At 40.5% G+C, this 17,126-nt stretch overlaps 1 non-coding gene across 1 annotated transcript; it reads right to left on the reverse strand.

The window, feature by feature from the left end:
- Positions 1-6,488: 6,488 nt before the first annotated feature.
- Positions 6,489-6,652, reverse strand: LOC129537336 (U1 spliceosomal RNA). Its single transcript, XR_008681999.1, has one exon. It is a non-coding gene; the product is annotated as a U1 spliceosomal RNA (small nuclear RNA).
- Between the last annotated feature and the right edge of the window lie 10,474 nt (positions 6,653-17,126).

Raw genomic sequence — 17,126 nt, forward strand, 5'->3', positions numbered from 1 at the left:
GTCCGATGCTGTAAAGGGCAATATTGCATAGGAACCTGGAATGTTAGGTCCATGAATCAAGGCAAATTGGAAGTGGTCAAACAGGAAATGGCAAGAGTGAACGTCGACATTCTAGGAATCAGTGAACTAAAATGGACTGGAATGGGTGAATTTAACTCAGATGACCATTATATCTACTACTGTGGGCAGGAATCCCTTAGAAGAAATGGAGTAGCCATCATGGTCAACAAAAGAGTCCGAAATGCAGTACTTGGATGCAATCTTAAAAACGACAGAATGATTTCTGTTCGTTTCCAAGGCAAACCATTCAATATTACAGTAATCCAAGTCTATGCCCCAACCAGTAATGCTGAAGAAGCCGAAGTTGAACAGTTCTATGAAGACCTACAAGACCTTTTAGAACTAACACCCAAAAAAGATGTCCTTTTCATTATAGGGGACTGGAATGCAAAAGTAGGAAGTCAAGAAACACCTGGAGTAACAGGCAAATTTGGCCTTGGAGCACAAAATGAAGCAGGGCAAAGGCTAATAGAGTTTTGCCAAGAGAACGCACTGATCATAGCAAACACCCTCTTCCAACAACACAAGATAAGACTCTACACATGGACATCACCAGATGGTCAACACTGAAATCAGATTGATTATATTCTTTGCAGCCAAAGATGGAGAAGCTGTATACAGTAAGCAAAAACAAGACCAGGAGCTGACTGTGGCTCAGATCATGAAGTCCTTATTGCCAAATTCAGACTGAAATTGAAGAAAGTAGGGAAAACCACTAGACCATTCAGATATGACCTCAATCAAATGCCTTATGATTATACAGTGGAAGTAAGAAATAGATTTACGGGTCTAGATCTGATAGATAGAGTGCCTGATGAACTCTGGACAGAGGTTTGTGACATTGTACAGGAGACAGGGACCAAGACCATCCCCATGGAAAAGAAATGCAAAAAAGTGAAATGGCTGTCTGAGGAGGCCTTACAAATAGCTGTGAAAAGAAGAGAAGTGAAAAGTAAAGGAGGAAAGGAAAGATATAAGCATCTGAATGCAGAGTTCCAAAGAATAGCAAGGAGAGATAAGAAAGCCTTCCTTAGCGATCAATGCAAAGAAATAGAGGAAAACAACAGAATAGGAAAAACAAGAGATCTTTTCAAGAAAATTAGAGATATCAAGGGAACATTTCATGCAAAGATGGGCTCGATAAAGGACAGAAATGGCATGGACCTAACAGAAGCAGAAGATTTTAAGAAGAGGTGGCAAGAATACACAGAAGAACTGTACAAAAAAGATCTTCATGACCAAGATAATCACGATGGCGTGATCACTCACCTGGAGCCAGACATCTTGGAATGTGAAGTCAAGTGGGCCTTAGAGAGCATCACGACGAACAAAGCTAGTGGAGGTGATGGAATTCCAGTTGAGCTATTTCAAATCCTGAAAGATGATGCTGTGAAAGTGCTGCACTCAATATGTCAGAAAATTTGGAAAACTCAGCAATGGCCACAGGACTGGAAAAGGTCAGTCTTCATTCCAATCCCAAAGAAAGGGAATGCCAAAGAATGCTCAAACTACCGCACAATTGCACTCATCTCACACGCTAGTAAAGTCATGCTCAAAATTCTCCAAGCTAGGCTTCAGCAATATGTGAACCGTGAACTTCCAGATGTTCAAGCAGGTTTCAGAAAAGGCAGAGGCACCAGAGATCAAATTGCCAACATCCGCTGGATTATGGAGAAAGCAAGAGAGTTCCAGAAAAACATCTATTTCTGCTTCATTGACTATGCCAAGGCCTTTGACTGTGTGGATCACAATAAACTGTGGAAAATTCTGAAAGAGATGGGAATCCCAGACCACCTGACCTGCCTCTTGAGAAACCTGTATGCAGGTCAGGAAGCAACTGTTAGAACTGGACATGGAACAACCGACTGGTTCCAAATAGGAAAAGGAGCATGTCAAGGTTGTATATTGTCACCCTGCTTATTTAACTTATATGCAGAGTACATCATGAGGAACGCTGGGCTGGAAGAAGCACAAGCTGGAATCAAGATTGCCGGGAGAAATATCAATAACCTCAGATATGCAGATGACACCTCCCTTATGGCAGAAAGTGAAGAGGAACTCAAAGGCCTCTTGATGAAAGTGAAAGAGGAGAGTGAAAAGGTTGGCTTGAAGTTCAACATCCAGAAAACGAATATCATGGCATCTGGGCCCATCACTTCTTGGTAAATAGATGGAAAAACAGTGGAAACTGTGTCAGATTTTATTTTTTTGGGCTCCAAAATCACTGTGAATGCTGATTGCAGCCATGAAATTAAAAGACGCTTACTCCTTGGAAGGAAAGTTATGACCAGCCTCGATAGCATATTAAAAAGCAGAGACATTACTTTGCCAACCAAGGTCCGTATAGTCAAGACTATGGTTTTTCCCATGGTCATGTATGGATGTGAGAGTTGGATTGTGAAGAAAGCTGATCACCGAAGAATTGATGCTTTTGAACTGTGGTGTTGGAGAAGACTCTTGAGAGTCCCTTGGACTGCAAGGAGATCCAACCAATCCATTCTAGACGAGATCAATCCTGGGTGTTCACTGGAAGGACTTATGCTAAAGCTGAAACTGCAATACTTTGGCCACCTCATGCGACGAGTTGACTCACTGGAAAAGACTCTGATGCTGGGAGCGATTGGGGGTAGGAGGAGACGGGGACGACAGAGAATGAGGTGGCTGGATGGCATCGCCAACTCGATGGACATGAGTTTGAGTGAACTCCGGGAGTTGGTGATGGACAGGGAGGCCTGGCGTGCTGTGGTTCATGAGGTCGCTAAGAGTTGGACACGACTGAGCGACTGAACTGAACTGAATTGAATTGTGAAAGCTAATGACTATAGGAGAACAGACAGCACAGGTGTTTTTCTTGTTGTTTCTATGGCCTGAAAGACAGTGGAAGTATGGTGGCTGGCATGCTAAGGCGTGTGTGCATGCTCAGTCACTCAGTCATGCCTGACTCTTTGAGACTCCCTGGACTATAGCCCAGGAGGCTCCTTTGTCCATGGGATTTCCCAGGCAAGAATACTGGAGTGGGTTTCTATTTCCTACTCCAGGGGATCCTCCTGACTCAGGAATCAAATGTGCATCTCCTGCATTGCAGGTGCATTCTTTGCCACTGAGCTACCAGGGAAGTACCTGCTAAAGCATGGAGGTCATCCACAGTTCTTCCAGTGACATGTACGGCTTCCCTGGTGGCTCAAATGGTCAAGAATCTGCTTACAATGCAGGAAACCTGGGTTCAATTCCTGCACTGGGAAGATCCCCTGGAGAAAGGAATGGCAACCCACTCCAGTATTCTTGCCTGGAGAATCCCATGGACAGAGGAGCCTGGCAGACTAGAGTCCATGGGGTCATATAGAGTCAGACACAACTGAGCAACTAACACTTTCACTTTCTGGTGATGTGACATTTTGGGTTGGTTATTATTAATCAAAGGCTGGGTCTTTGCTCCAGCCCTATGCTCTTTCACTCTGTCCCCCTAAGCAAGGATTGGCCCTCAGTTTATTTATTTGTAAAAAGAGGTGATGAAATTTACCACACCTAGCTTGGAGTATGGAGGAATGAGGATCAATCAAATGAAATAATTTGTGAAATCCCTTTGAAAACAGGAAACATCTATATGGACACAAATTATTCATGATGGTTGGTGACGAGGTTTCGTGTGTCTGATTCTAGAATTCCCAGCTGTAGTGAAAAAGGAACCCGAGAAGAGGAATCTTTACTAATAACATTTCCATATCTTCATCTCTGCCAACACAACACCATCTCCAACTCAACCATACAAGACTCTACTTTGGTGTTTGTGGTTGTTTGAAAAGCACAGACTTCATCTGACATTTGTATTTGTCTTTTTTTCAACCTTTAGAAAATCTGTTAGACCGGACCTAATTTGGGGGGGAGGGCCTATATATTCATGGCTGGGCTACTCTCTGATAGTCTTAAGTGGAATATATTGTGAAGGAATAGTCAGGATCGAGGAAATCTTGCTTGAAGTAGTGCTATCTTGAGCTAGGTTTTCACATTAGTCAGTGAATTCACACACAGTTTTAAAAAAGAATGTACTTTTCCATTCCTTTATTTAAAAGCTATACAGTTTTATGGCTCTAATTAACTTCTGGGTGCTTATACCTTTGTTTGTAAAAAGGCTATCCTTCTTGCCATCACCGCTTGCTGTCCCAAATGGACATAAAGAGGGCACTGTCATGTATACATGAAAAAAAGATGACCTACATACATGATGTTACAGTAGGGTATTAAAACTACAATTTCAGTCATTTCTCCCAATTAAGGCTAACTCATCTGTGATTTCAGCCTCCCATTTGAAATAAAAGTCTGACGGTAATTGGAGCACAGAACTATTCACCACTGTACTTCAATCTGGAAATAATTGTCTTTGTTCAATTAGGAATCTGCATTTTTCATGCCAGTCTTCACAGATTATCTTGAATGGAGAATGCACTTTGATTAAGAGCCATCCTTCTTGGAATGAAAAAAAGCAGCCTGAAGTCCTCATCTTCTTGTTGGGTTTAACATTTTTTCTCCTAGCATACTGAGAATGATATCATACAATGATTTTCTAGATGGATTTAATATAATAAAAACCTCCTAGGAAATTCATATATAGTTTTTTAAAAATTTTTTTTTTTTTTTACTGGTCACTTATGATAATATACATGCTACAATTCCATTCTCTCCAATCATTCCACCTTCACCCTCTCCCACAGAGTCCCAAGGACTGTTCTAAATGCCTATGTCTCTTTTGCAGTCTCTTATACAGGGTTCAGGTTACCATTTTTCTAAATTCCATATATATGCGTTAATATACGGTATTGATGTTCTTCTTTCTGGCTTACTTCACTCTGTATAATTGGCTCCAGTTTCATCCACCTCATTAAAACTGATTCAAATGCATTCTTTTTGATGGCTGAGAAATACTCCATTGTGTATATGTACCAAAGCTTTCTTATCCATTCATCTGCCGATGGACATCTAGGTTGCTTCCATGTCCTGGCTATTATAAACAGTGCTGCAATGAACATTGGAGTACATGTGTCTCTTTCAATTCTGGTTTCCTCGGTGTGTATGCCCAGGAGTGCGATCGCTGGATCATATGTTTTTAAAAATTTTTAAGAACTCTTAGATATGATTCTCTAGAGTTGGGCTTGAAAAGGTAATTTGTCTGGAAAGTGAAAAAGTGAAAGTGAAGTTGCTTAGTTGTGTCCTACTCTTTGCAACCCCATGGACTGTAGCCTGCCAGGTTCCTCTGTCCATGGGATTTCCCAGGCAAGAATACTGGAATGGATTGCCATTTCATTCTCCAGGGGATCTTCCCAAGCCAGGGATCGAACCGAGGTCTCCCACATTGCAGGCAGACTCTACCATCTAAGCCATCAGGGAATCCCTAATTTGTCTGAGGCCTTCAGTTAATTTGTCTTATAATAATCAGATTTCCTATGAAATAAAATCTGATTGCTATTTTTGTCATTTATAGAACCACCCACTGTCTTAGGTGCTTTTAAAATACAGACTAATATATAACTCATAAAAAAACTTTGAGAATCCTTAATTCTATTATCCCCATTTAATAGATGAGAACAATAAAGGTCAGAGAGTTTATGTGATTCCCCCTACTCCCCCCACCAACAATGTCACTCAGTAACTTATTGGTAAAACCAAGAGTCAACTGCGGGTCTGGCTGACTTTAAAACCTCTAGCACTTTTTTCTTATTAATTTAATACAGCCAAAGGAAAATAGTAAGAAGCATTCCTGTTAAAGATAATAAGATTCTATCTGCCTTGAAATGCAAAGGACACTGATTCCATCCCTGGTCCGGGAAAATCCAACATGCCATGGAGCTACTAAGTCCATCTGCCACAACTACTGGCCCAGTGCACCAGAGCCTGTAAGACACAACTTCTGAGCCTACGAGCTGCAACTACTGAAGCCTGCGTGCCTAGAGCCCACGCTCCGAAGCAAGAGAAGCCACTGCTATGAGAGGCCTGCACACTGCTCCTAGAGAAAGCGCACATACAGCAACAAAGACCCACCACAGCCAAATAAATAAGCAAAGAAATTTAAAAAAAAAAATGATAAGATTCTGAGAGCTATAACTATGAAAACACCAACACAGCAGATGTCTTTGCTATACATCATCCTACTCCAATAATTTCGAAAGCACCTATATCCAGCCGTTCTGGATGAAAATTAAAGACCCACAATTATGAAACCATTTTAGCACAATGACAACTTTTAAAAATAATGTGAGCTACTATCCATATCATGACCTAATTTAATCATTTCTCCAAGATGGATTTCTTTACAAACTAGACCATGCCTTTTCCATTTTTGGGTCCCTTCAACCAAACATACTTATTAAATGAGAAAATGGGTGAATCATCCTTCCTCCCTGTCTCTATCTCCCTGTCTCTCATTTTTTTTTAAACAGGGGAAAGCACAAACTCAGTCCCCCACTACCACAAATTATGCAGTTGAGTTTTCCACCTTTGGGGACATCACTGGGTTTAGCACCTCCAGAGTACAATGAATAAGCTTTGTCCTGGGAAAACCACCTTTGTGATCATGGTATCTTTCCTGCCAGGTAAGTACTGAATCACTCTCTTGATAATTCCAAGAGGTGGGCAGGATATATGGAATCCATATATTATGGATATATAGTGTGTGTGTGTTTAACATATACATACAAGTCAAAAACCCCTGTGTAAGTATAAGATGTAGAACTCTGGCCAAACCTTTCATTATCCCCTTTGGAAACATTATACAGGTATTGTAAATCTCCACCTTTGAAGCAAAGTAATTCCTTCTCTTTAATAATACTCTGGTAAACGTACCCAGGAGTGTTACCCATTCTTCTCTGTCTTTGACCATGCCGTTTCATAACAATGAAGAGAAGAAAAGACTTATTTAAGCACCTGGATGGAAAGTGATAGCTAACCCAACTTTTCTTTTTGAAAATATAGCGTTAGTATTCGAGTGTGTGTGTGTCAAATGGGACTGATACGCAGGGAGGGTGGGGCCATCACTTGTACATTTCATGCTGAATCTGGTTCTAACTTTGGACTGTTTTGGGCTGTGGGTTGGTGGGAGGAATGTAGCATGTTCTGTGTTTATCAGTCTGCTCCATAGGCTATGGCAGGTGTGCAGATTACTTTCCAATAGCGCCTGGAAGCAATATTCCCCTAGCTTCACAGGAACTTGCCATCTGGCTCTGAGGGCCAGAGATAATTCAGTTTCTAAATGAGTTCAGCTTTAGGTCCTCCAGAGCAAAAACTGATAAATGAGTGAGATTACCCTGTTTTATGGCAGTGTCAATAACACACCAGCATTGGCCACTCAGATGCCTTCAGAAAAGAAAATGAAGCTTTTATTGAATTAACCTATCTCAAACCAAAGCACATTACTTAAGGGCTTAGGGGAGGGAGCTGCCAAACTTTATATACATACATAGAAAATACATTTACATAGTAGGTAGATCTTTCATATGCAATCCTTGGTCTCATCAAGTGAAATGCCAGAGTCAGTTTTGGCCTTATACACTCTAAAATGAATAATTTTACCCATTAAAATTTTCTTCCCAGAAAAAATGGTGGCTAAAGCTGAAAATTTACTAAGCTGCCTGGACAATAAACTCTTTGGCTGGAGAAAACATAGGTGTACCCATCAAGTGAAGAGAAGATATAAAACTGTGACATGAACAATTTAGACCAAAAGACAAACCCTGGAGAAAAAGAGATCTTCTCCTTTCTTCTCTAATTATCTGAACCAGCTGTCAAAATTGATCAAATTGATCAGATGCTATGATTCATGGGGTCGCAAAGAGTCGGTCACGACTGAGCGACTGAACTAAACTGAATACCTTAAATCTCCATTTGGATTTGTCCCTGTGGCCATTACCATCTTGGGATGGTTGTTTTGTATAAACAGCATCAGGTTGAAGAAAATTATGATTTGATGAGAAGAATTGGAGATGCTTGGAATGCATAGCATCCAGCATGGCCCTATTTCCCAGGGTCCCCTGAGATTATGTGTAGCAATGACAAGATGACATAATTAAATTAAGTGGCATGGCAAAAAGTAAGAAAGTAAGCCCACAGGGCTCCCTTGGGACAGTGACAACTCACAGTTTTTTAAGATGTCTTATTAAAAAGAGGTTCAATAAACTGGAATTATCTCAGCTTGGGAAAATAAAATATAGTTCTCTTGGGAAAACAGAATTTTCTTCTCTGATGGAAGCATGGGAAGAAGAAACCTTCTTTGGGAGAGTAAAGAGTATGTGAAGTGAAATGTCGCTCGGTCGTGTCCAACTCTTTGCGACCCCATGGACTATACAGTCCATGGAATTCTCCAGGCCAGAATAACTAGAGTGTGTAGCGGTTCCCTTCTCCAGGGGATCTTCCCAACCCAGGGATCGAACCCAGGTCTCTCCCGTATTGCAGATGGATTCTTTACCAGCTGAGTTACCAGGGAAGCCCAAGAATACTGGAGTGGGTAGCCTATCCTTTTCCTGGCAGATCTTCCCAACTCAGGAATCAAACCGGGGTCTCCTGCATTGCAGGTGGATTCTTTATCAGCTGAGTTACCAGGGAAGCCCAAAAGAGTATGTATCTCTCTGAAATTTAAAAAAAAAACAACAGTATTTGATACATGGAAAATGAAGTAGAAATGGTCAACATATTTTGGGAGTGCATTTCCCTATAGAAGTCTCTTTTCTATCACTCTCTTTCCCAGCAGGCAAAACTAAGTGACCATGCATGCACCATATCATGCCCTCTGATTGGATCAGCATGGACACTTGCATTGGTGTCAGGAAGTCTATTGGGCAGCTTACGGCCAATCAAATTCTCGCTCTTGAGAGAATGACCAGCACACCAAGTCGGAACACAGGTCAGTTCTGACCAAAACTAGATGCAAACCTAATTGAATAAGGAAGAGAAGTGATGAGTGAGATAGAAAAAAGAAGAAGAAACCTCCAAAGAGAAATGACTGAGGCAGATACCATGGATGCAGCCCAGTCCCCAAAGCCTTCCCAGTGAAGCTCGGCTGAATCTAATTTACTCTTTAAAGAAATATGTAAGGGTGCTTCTTTATAGTATTATAATAATCCTCACTTCCCCCCACTTTTCTTTTTAGTTAATTTCAACAGGTTTTTACAAATTTACAGCTAATGAATCCCTGAATAAGACAAAGAACAAATATCTAAAGATACTTGGAGTATGAAAACTATAAGAAATTGGGAATAAGGAAGGAGGGGATTTAATATTTATTTAAATGTATTCTTTGTACCAGACATTCTGTTAGCTGTATACTATTTTCATCTTTTTAGCAACTACATGTCTCCAGGACATTTTTATTTTAATCATACTGAAAAGGAAATGAGTTTCAGAGAGCTTCATAAACTTGCCTAAAGTCTCACAGAGTCAGGATTTAAACTCAGTACTGCCTGGCTTCAGAGTGTCTTCCCTTACACTGCCACCAAACTTGGGAATAATACAAATATTGCTACCAGGTGACATCAAGGTTCTTGAAGACAATGATGAGATAGGCGGCCATAAAATGATGGTTAGTCTTCTGTGTCAACTTGGAGGTGTTCTTGGATAAGAATAACATTTATGTTGGTGAAGTTTAAGTAAGCAGATATCCCTCCATCATGTGGGTGTACCTCATTCAATCAGTTTAAGGCCTGAATAGAACAAAAAGATCAACTTCCTGGAACAAGAAGGAATTTTCCTTCAGATGGTCTATGGAGTTTATCTGTACCATTAGTTCTCCTGGGTCTGGAGCCTGCTGGCTAACACTGATGACTTGGACGTGCCATTCTCCTATATATATATATATACATATATATATATATTGTCCATGGGATTGCAGAGAGTCAGACACAACTGAGCAACTAACACACACACACAATTGGTTCTGTTTCTGTGGCGAAACCTAACATGCCATAGAAAATAACTGGATCAGAAAACCAACATTATGGATAGTGATGAAAGCAAGATGGCCAAATAAGATGTCCTCTCTTATACCACCTCTGAACAACAATAATTTTTCATCTATCCATGGACAAAGGGGGCTTCCCAGGTAGTGCTCATGGTAGAACCTACCTACCAATGCAGGAGATGTAAGAAACATGGGTTTGATCCCAGGGTCCAGAAGATCCCCTGGAGAAGGAAATGCAAACCCACTCTAATATTCTTGCCTGGAAAACTCCACAAACAGAGGAGCCTGGCATGCTATAGTCTATGGGGTCACAAAGAGTCAGACATGACTGTGTAACTGAGCATGCATGTATAAGCTAAAGTATCTTTCTGGGAGGTTTGTAGTCCAGGTAGGAGAGAGTGAAGCCCTGGTAAAGTCTAAGACCAAGGAGAACCATTCTGAAGCTAGCTGCCAGGTGGCTGATTCACCAACCACGGTCCTGGGTACAGACCTGTAAACAGCTCTATGTTCCTGAAGATTCAGCCACAGTCCATTTATCTTGGTCCTGTCACCAGCACCATTGACCCAGGAACCCTGGAGGACTCACCCTCACCTGTGCATTGGGTAATAAACATACAGAACTTGGTTCCAGTTGTAATCTTGAAATGGCCCATGAACCAGCTCTAGCCCCTCTTCGCTGTGGTCTCAGAGCCTCTGGAGGCAAACCCACCAAATTCAGTCAGACTGTAGATTCTGAAAGGTCCCCCACAATGGAACTTCAGGCCATCCCAGCCACAGTCTGTAAACTGTCCTGCTCACACAGGGACCAGATAAAACACACACCTGTCTGTACCCACCCCCTTCAATTGATCCTGAATTTAGCTCCTCAATTGACCCTGTACTTAGCTCCAGTCTCTCCAGCCACAGTCAGGGAGCAGTCCAGCCCACCCGGGGAACTAGTAGGAGACTCAGAATCAGGTCTGTAAACCTCAATTTTGGCTGTGTAATCTGAAACAGATCTGTGGGTTGGTTCCAACTCCCCTCAACCACAGTCCAGGGCCAGCCCTGCCCACCTAGGGACATGCTCAGTGACTAGGCAGGAGAACATGGGACCAGGGACCTGGTAGGAGCCACCTGGTCCTCCACCGACTGAGGACCCAACCAGGGACTCTGAAGTGAACCCTTGTCCCTGTGTCATCTTACTGAACAAGGTACTGGAATCTGATGCTACATCTATCCAATGACTTTATTGCTTATACTACATCTTTCAGTCATAAAATTTCCTTTTGAATTTTATGCTATTTTTGGCTGGTTTTTCTCTCCTTTAGATTATGGAGATAATAGCTATTTTAAATTGTTGTCCAATAATTCTAAAATCTGTGTTATCTGGGTCAGTTTCCACTGTCTTTTAACTACAAGTCACATTTTCCTGTTCCTTTAAATGTCAAATAATTTTGAGTTAATCCTGGAGACTGTGACTGATACATTGTCTAGACTCTTGATAATGTTATATTCCTCTGAGGAGTATTGATTTTTGTTTGTTTTTTTCAGTTAACTTCGCTGAACTCAGCTATAAAACTATTTCTCCCTGCAGTAGGCAACAGATGAAATTTTAATTCAGTACTTTGAGCTTTGAATGAACTGTTAGGAGTTTGTATCTACATTATGCATGTATAGTTTAGAGATCAGCCAGAGACTTGATCAAAAGTTAACACACAGACTTTATGACTCTGTCTCTCTATTACATTCAGCCAGGGACTCTCCTCTTTTCCTATAATTGCGTTGAAATCTGTCTTCTAATTCTTCAAGTAATATTGTGGATTGCTATAAAAACGGGAAACTCACTCAGTGCCATTTCCTTTTCCCTAGTGTCAATCCACCCACAGATTCTGCCCATTTTGATAATCCCTTCAGGTAATTATTTCTTATTTCTAGACTTTACATTGTTATGTTCAAGAAGGTCTGTCATATAGAAGTTCCTCAGCCGTGACCAAAAGTGGCATGTTAGCTAGAATGTTTGAGACACATATTTGCAAATAACCTTGCACAAGCCCCTTGGGAAGTATTCCTTTAGCTTTTTAGGAACAAATATTAAGGTTTAGTGTTCAAGCACTAATTTTAAATGATGCCAACCTCAGGCATTACATGCTAATATCACATTTCTAGTAAGGCGTGAAACAGGTAATCAGACACAGATGTTTTAAACTGGAATTTTCTTAAGTTCCAAATATCAAATTTCTAGTTTAGAAAGTAGCACATAACAAATATGTAAACTGTACAGTATGTGAGAATGTAGTATATGCTATAAAAAAGCAAAATCATAATAGGGGAATTGGGAGGGCAAGAAAGGGACAGAGAATATGGTTATTTAAACAAGACAGTCAGGGAAATAGGATATTCATTGAAAAGGTAGCATCTAAGCAGATTCTTGAGGGAAATAAGCAATTAACCTTGCAGATATCTGGGGAATAGTTTCCAGGAAAAGGGAACAGCATCATATACAACATGAACTAAGTGCTGCATATTTAATTCTCCTAATAATCCAATGAAGAGATTTTATTACCTCTGTTTCAAAGATGTGGGAACAGGTCCAGGGAGGTTAAACAATTTGTCTATGGTCATACAGTTCGTGAGCAACAAAACCAAGTTCTTTCAATCAATTGTTGAAAGGCCTAGTCCCAACCCTTGAGGTGCATGTAGTGTAACACAGATTAGGCAAACAGAAGTCTCAAAATAATCTAGGTGGGCTTCCCTGGTGGCTCAGGTGGTAAAGAATTCACTTACAATGGAGGAGAATCAGGTTCGATCCCTGGGTCAGGAGGATACCCAGGAGAAGGAAATGGCAACCCACTCCAGTATTCTTGCTTGGAGAATCCCATGGGTAGAGGAGCCTGGCAGACTATAATCCATGGGGTGGCGAAGAGTTGGACACAGCTGTTTGAGTGTGTAGGCAAATAAAGGGGCGGATTTTAACAGAGGTCTACAGGGACATGGAGGTGAAGGCTTTTTGCATAATTCACACTGAAAGTTGACTAAACAAAGGAACACTGGAAAATTCATCATCTGCTACATCTGGTGGAGTTAGTAGTAATATTTCTCTTTGCTTGTGTAAACCCTGGAGTGAGTCATCTTACAGGTCTTGATAACCCTGTTCAAAGTTGCTTTGGATCTGAATTCAGGTCATCTTTCTACAAGAGAGAAAGGAAGGAAGAAAGGAAAGAAGGAAGGGAGGAGGGTGTGGGAGGGATGGAAAAAGAAAGGAATGGAGAAATGAAGGAAGAAGTAAAGGAAAAAAGAAGAGAGGAAGGTAAGAAGGAAGAATAAAATTCCCAGAGAAAATTCTTGATAGAATTTCACCTTCCTCTGAGCAGGTGTACCTTCCTTATATCAAAACATCACAATGTACGCCTCAAATATTTACAATGTTTACTTGTCAACCACACATTATAAAACAGAAAGCAAAGAAATAAAGAGGCACTCCTGAAAAAAAAGTTTTGGCCACTAGACCATGTCCCCAGGTGAACTGGTAAACACTGTCAATACTGAGATTGACCAAGATCCCAAACTGAAACTGTATACCTGAAGTAGCATGCACACATCTCTAGAAACACTTGTTTAACTGCTCCAAGATTCACATTCTTTATTTGTAAAATGGAAAAAAGGGTCATATTATTTCCTCTTTGATAGGACTGTCATGAGTGTTAAAGAGGATAGCACAATGCTTATCATATGTTGAGTGCTCAATTCATTGTAGCAGTTTCTATTTCCATTCCAACCTGTTTCTTGAACTCTAATCTCAAGAAGTACTTGGTGGTTATTGATTTTATTGGTTATTGGTTTTATTTCCTGGTTTGCTTATGTAAAATATTTGGAAACTAAGTCATATAGGATAAGTAGTTAGAAAAGCACAGCAATTTGGAGAAAAAATAACTTGGATGTGACCCTGCTTCTGTCAGTTATTAGCTATAGGAACTTCTAGAAGTTACTGATGACTCACAAGCGTGGAATCAAGATTGCCAGGAAAAATATCAATAATCTCAGATATGCAGATGATAACCACTCTATGGTAGAAAGTGAAGGAGAATTAAAGAGCCTCTTGATGAGGGTGAAAGAGGAAAGTGAAACAGCTGACTTAAACTCAACATTCAAAATATTAAGATCACGGTATTCAGTCCCATCACTTCCTGACAAATAGATGGGGGAAAAGTGGAAACAGTGACAGATTTTATTTTCTTGGGCTCCAAAATCATTGCAGGGAGTGACTGCAGCCATGAAATGAAAAGATGCTTGCTCCTTGGAAGAAAAGCCATGCCAAATCTAGACAGCATATTCAAAAGCAGAGACATCACTTTACCAGCAAAGGTCTGTCTAGTCAAAGCTGTGGTTTTTCTAGTAGTCATGTATGGATGTGAGAGTTGGATCATCAAGAAGGCTGAGTGCTGAAGAATGGATGTTTTTGAATTGTGGTGCTGAAGAAGACTCTTGAGAGTCCCTTGGACAGTGAGGAGGTCAAACCAGTCACTCCTAAAGGAAACCAACCCTGAATATTCATTGGAAGGACCGATGCTGAAGCTGAAGCTCCAATACTTTGGCCACCTGATGCAAAGAGCTAACTCAATGGAAAAGAGCTTGATACTGGGAAAGATTGAAGGCAGGAAGAGAAGAGGATGACAGAGGATGAGATGGCTGGATGGCATCACTGACTCAGTGGGCATGAGTTTGAGCAAACTCAGGGAGACAGTGAAGGACAGGGAAGCCTGGTGTGCTGCATGCCCCATCTATTTGACAGGGTCTCAAAGAGCTAGACACTTTGTGATTGAACAACAACAGAAGTTACTGAACATATTTCCTCATTGGAGAGATTTTTTAAGAGAGGAATTTTTAAGTATTAGCAATTAATAGCTATAATTTATTGATGCTTACTCTGGGCCAGCAATTGTTCTAAATATCTATAATGTTATGAAATCCTTATAAGGCAGATATGTAGTAATATTAGGAGTATCAAAAGAGGATGATGATGACTGAAAAGCTTCTGGTATTCTTGAAAATTTGTAGCCTCCTTTGGGAGTATTTTCTCATCTCCCTGGTCACTTCACTTTAGAATGACCCAAAGCTCAGACCTGTGTCCTACTTCTATCAGTTCCACCTCCCATGGAATCTCATCCAACCCCCAACTTTAAATACCATCTATCAACTGATCACTTGCCAATTTGTGTTTTCCAGCCTCAGCATCTCCCCTGAGTCCTAAATGCTTATATGCTAGTGTTTAGTCTGTATTTTCAAACTTATCATGTCCAAAATGGAAGCTTTTCCCTAAAACCCATTCCATCCACAGTATTCTCTATCACATATTGGCAATTCCATTTTCCTATTTGTAAGCCAAAATTCTTGTAGTCATCTTGACCCTCTCCGACATACTGCAGCCAATCTTCTGCATGCATGGTTTGTGCCCCTTCAGAAAACATCTAGTATCATATCACTTATCATTTCCACTGCTACCACCTTGGTCTGGACCTCCATCATCTTTTGCTTGGTTATGGCCAGTGCATCCTAATTGGGCTCTCTGGTTTGGCCTTAATATTCTCCCCACCAATTCCCTACCCTCACACTCCTGCTGGAATCTATCCTCAATCCTGAAGCAAAGGTGATCCCGTTAGAAAGTAAGTCAGATCATGTCACTCCTTTATTTAAACCCTTTTTCTCATGGGTTTCCATGCCTCTCAGAGAAAAACTGAAAATCTTCACAATGGCTTTCAGGGCCCTATGCTAGTCCTCACACCTCTTCCCTCATCTGCATCACTGTGATCTTAGCGGCTTTTCCTCCTTTCTTGCTCATGTCTTATCTTCCTTGAGGTGCCTAGAATGCACTGGGCACACTGCCATGAGGGCTGGGTGTTTGCTCATCCCTCTGCCCTGAATGTTCTTTCAAGGCCTCAGTTTCTCTCTTCCATCCTTCATGTTTCTGTGCAAATGTTCCCTTCACAGTTAAACCTTCCCAGCAAGACCAGCTATATAATCTTTGGACTCGGTGCAAAACAAAAATTCAGAGACCTTTTATTCAGAAAATATTAATAGACCCTCTAAGAAGTCCAGCAGCAGTAACTTTATTTAAGTCAAAGCTAGCGCTAAGAGTCAGACATGACTCAGCGACTTCACTTTCACTTTTCACTTTCACACATTGGAGAAGGAAATGGCAACCCACTTCGGTGTTCTTGCCTGGAGAATCCCAGGGACGGGGGAGCCTGGTGGGCTGCTGTCTATGGGGTCGCACAGAGTCGGACACGACTGAAGTGACTTAGCAGCAGCAGCAGCCAAACTTATTTAAGCACAGTTTTTTTCCCTATAGATAACTTTATATATATATTTGTAGTTTTTGCATTTGCAAAATGCCTGGCAGAAATTAGAAGACCTCTTTCAATTCCAAAATTTCATAAATCTATGCTTGTATCAATATTAATAATCTATAAAATCACATAATTACATTTATCACATATAAATTATATAAATGTATCACATATACTGTATGTGATAAAATGTGATTTACACAATATAATTAAATGTGTAATATATATTTATAATATATAATAACATATTTGTAAAATATATAATATGTATTTATTTTTTATCAAGGTATGAACTTTCAGTCATTTTCCTTTAGCTTTATAAGAAGTTTCTCAAGCAAATATGGAAAATGGGAATATGCCCTTTGCATGATTTCTCTATCCAAATATGTTTGAAAAATAATATAACAAACTTGGACAGCATATCTTTTAAATTTTTATGTTAGCATTCTTCTAGTTTTCTTTTCCTTAAGATATCTGCAAGATTCTAGTGTTTTGGCAGGAAATATGACTTTCATTCTTTGGCTCTAAACCCTTAAGACTGAATTATGGTATGGAATAACTTCAGAGAGGGCAGTCTCTAAACGTGTAAAGGCGGGAGACTTCCCCTGAGACAGAAGAGGCAGGTGTCAAGTGAACTGAGAGCTGTCTTTCTCTGACCATAACTGAGGATGAGGGGAAATTCGTGTGCACCCGCTTCCACAGGGCATTTCTCTACTTTCTTGATGAGAGGATGCTTACATATATATATATATCATCTATATGGATGTGAGAGTTGGACTGTGAAGAAAGCTGATCACCAAAGA

The sequence above is a fragment of the Moschus berezovskii genome, chromosome 6 (genome assembly GCF_049115385.1).
Source record: "Moschus berezovskii isolate FMDL1 chromosome 6, NW_MosBer_1.0, whole genome shotgun sequence".
Taxonomy (NCBI): domain Eukaryota; kingdom Metazoa; phylum Chordata; class Mammalia; order Artiodactyla; family Moschidae; genus Moschus; species Moschus berezovskii.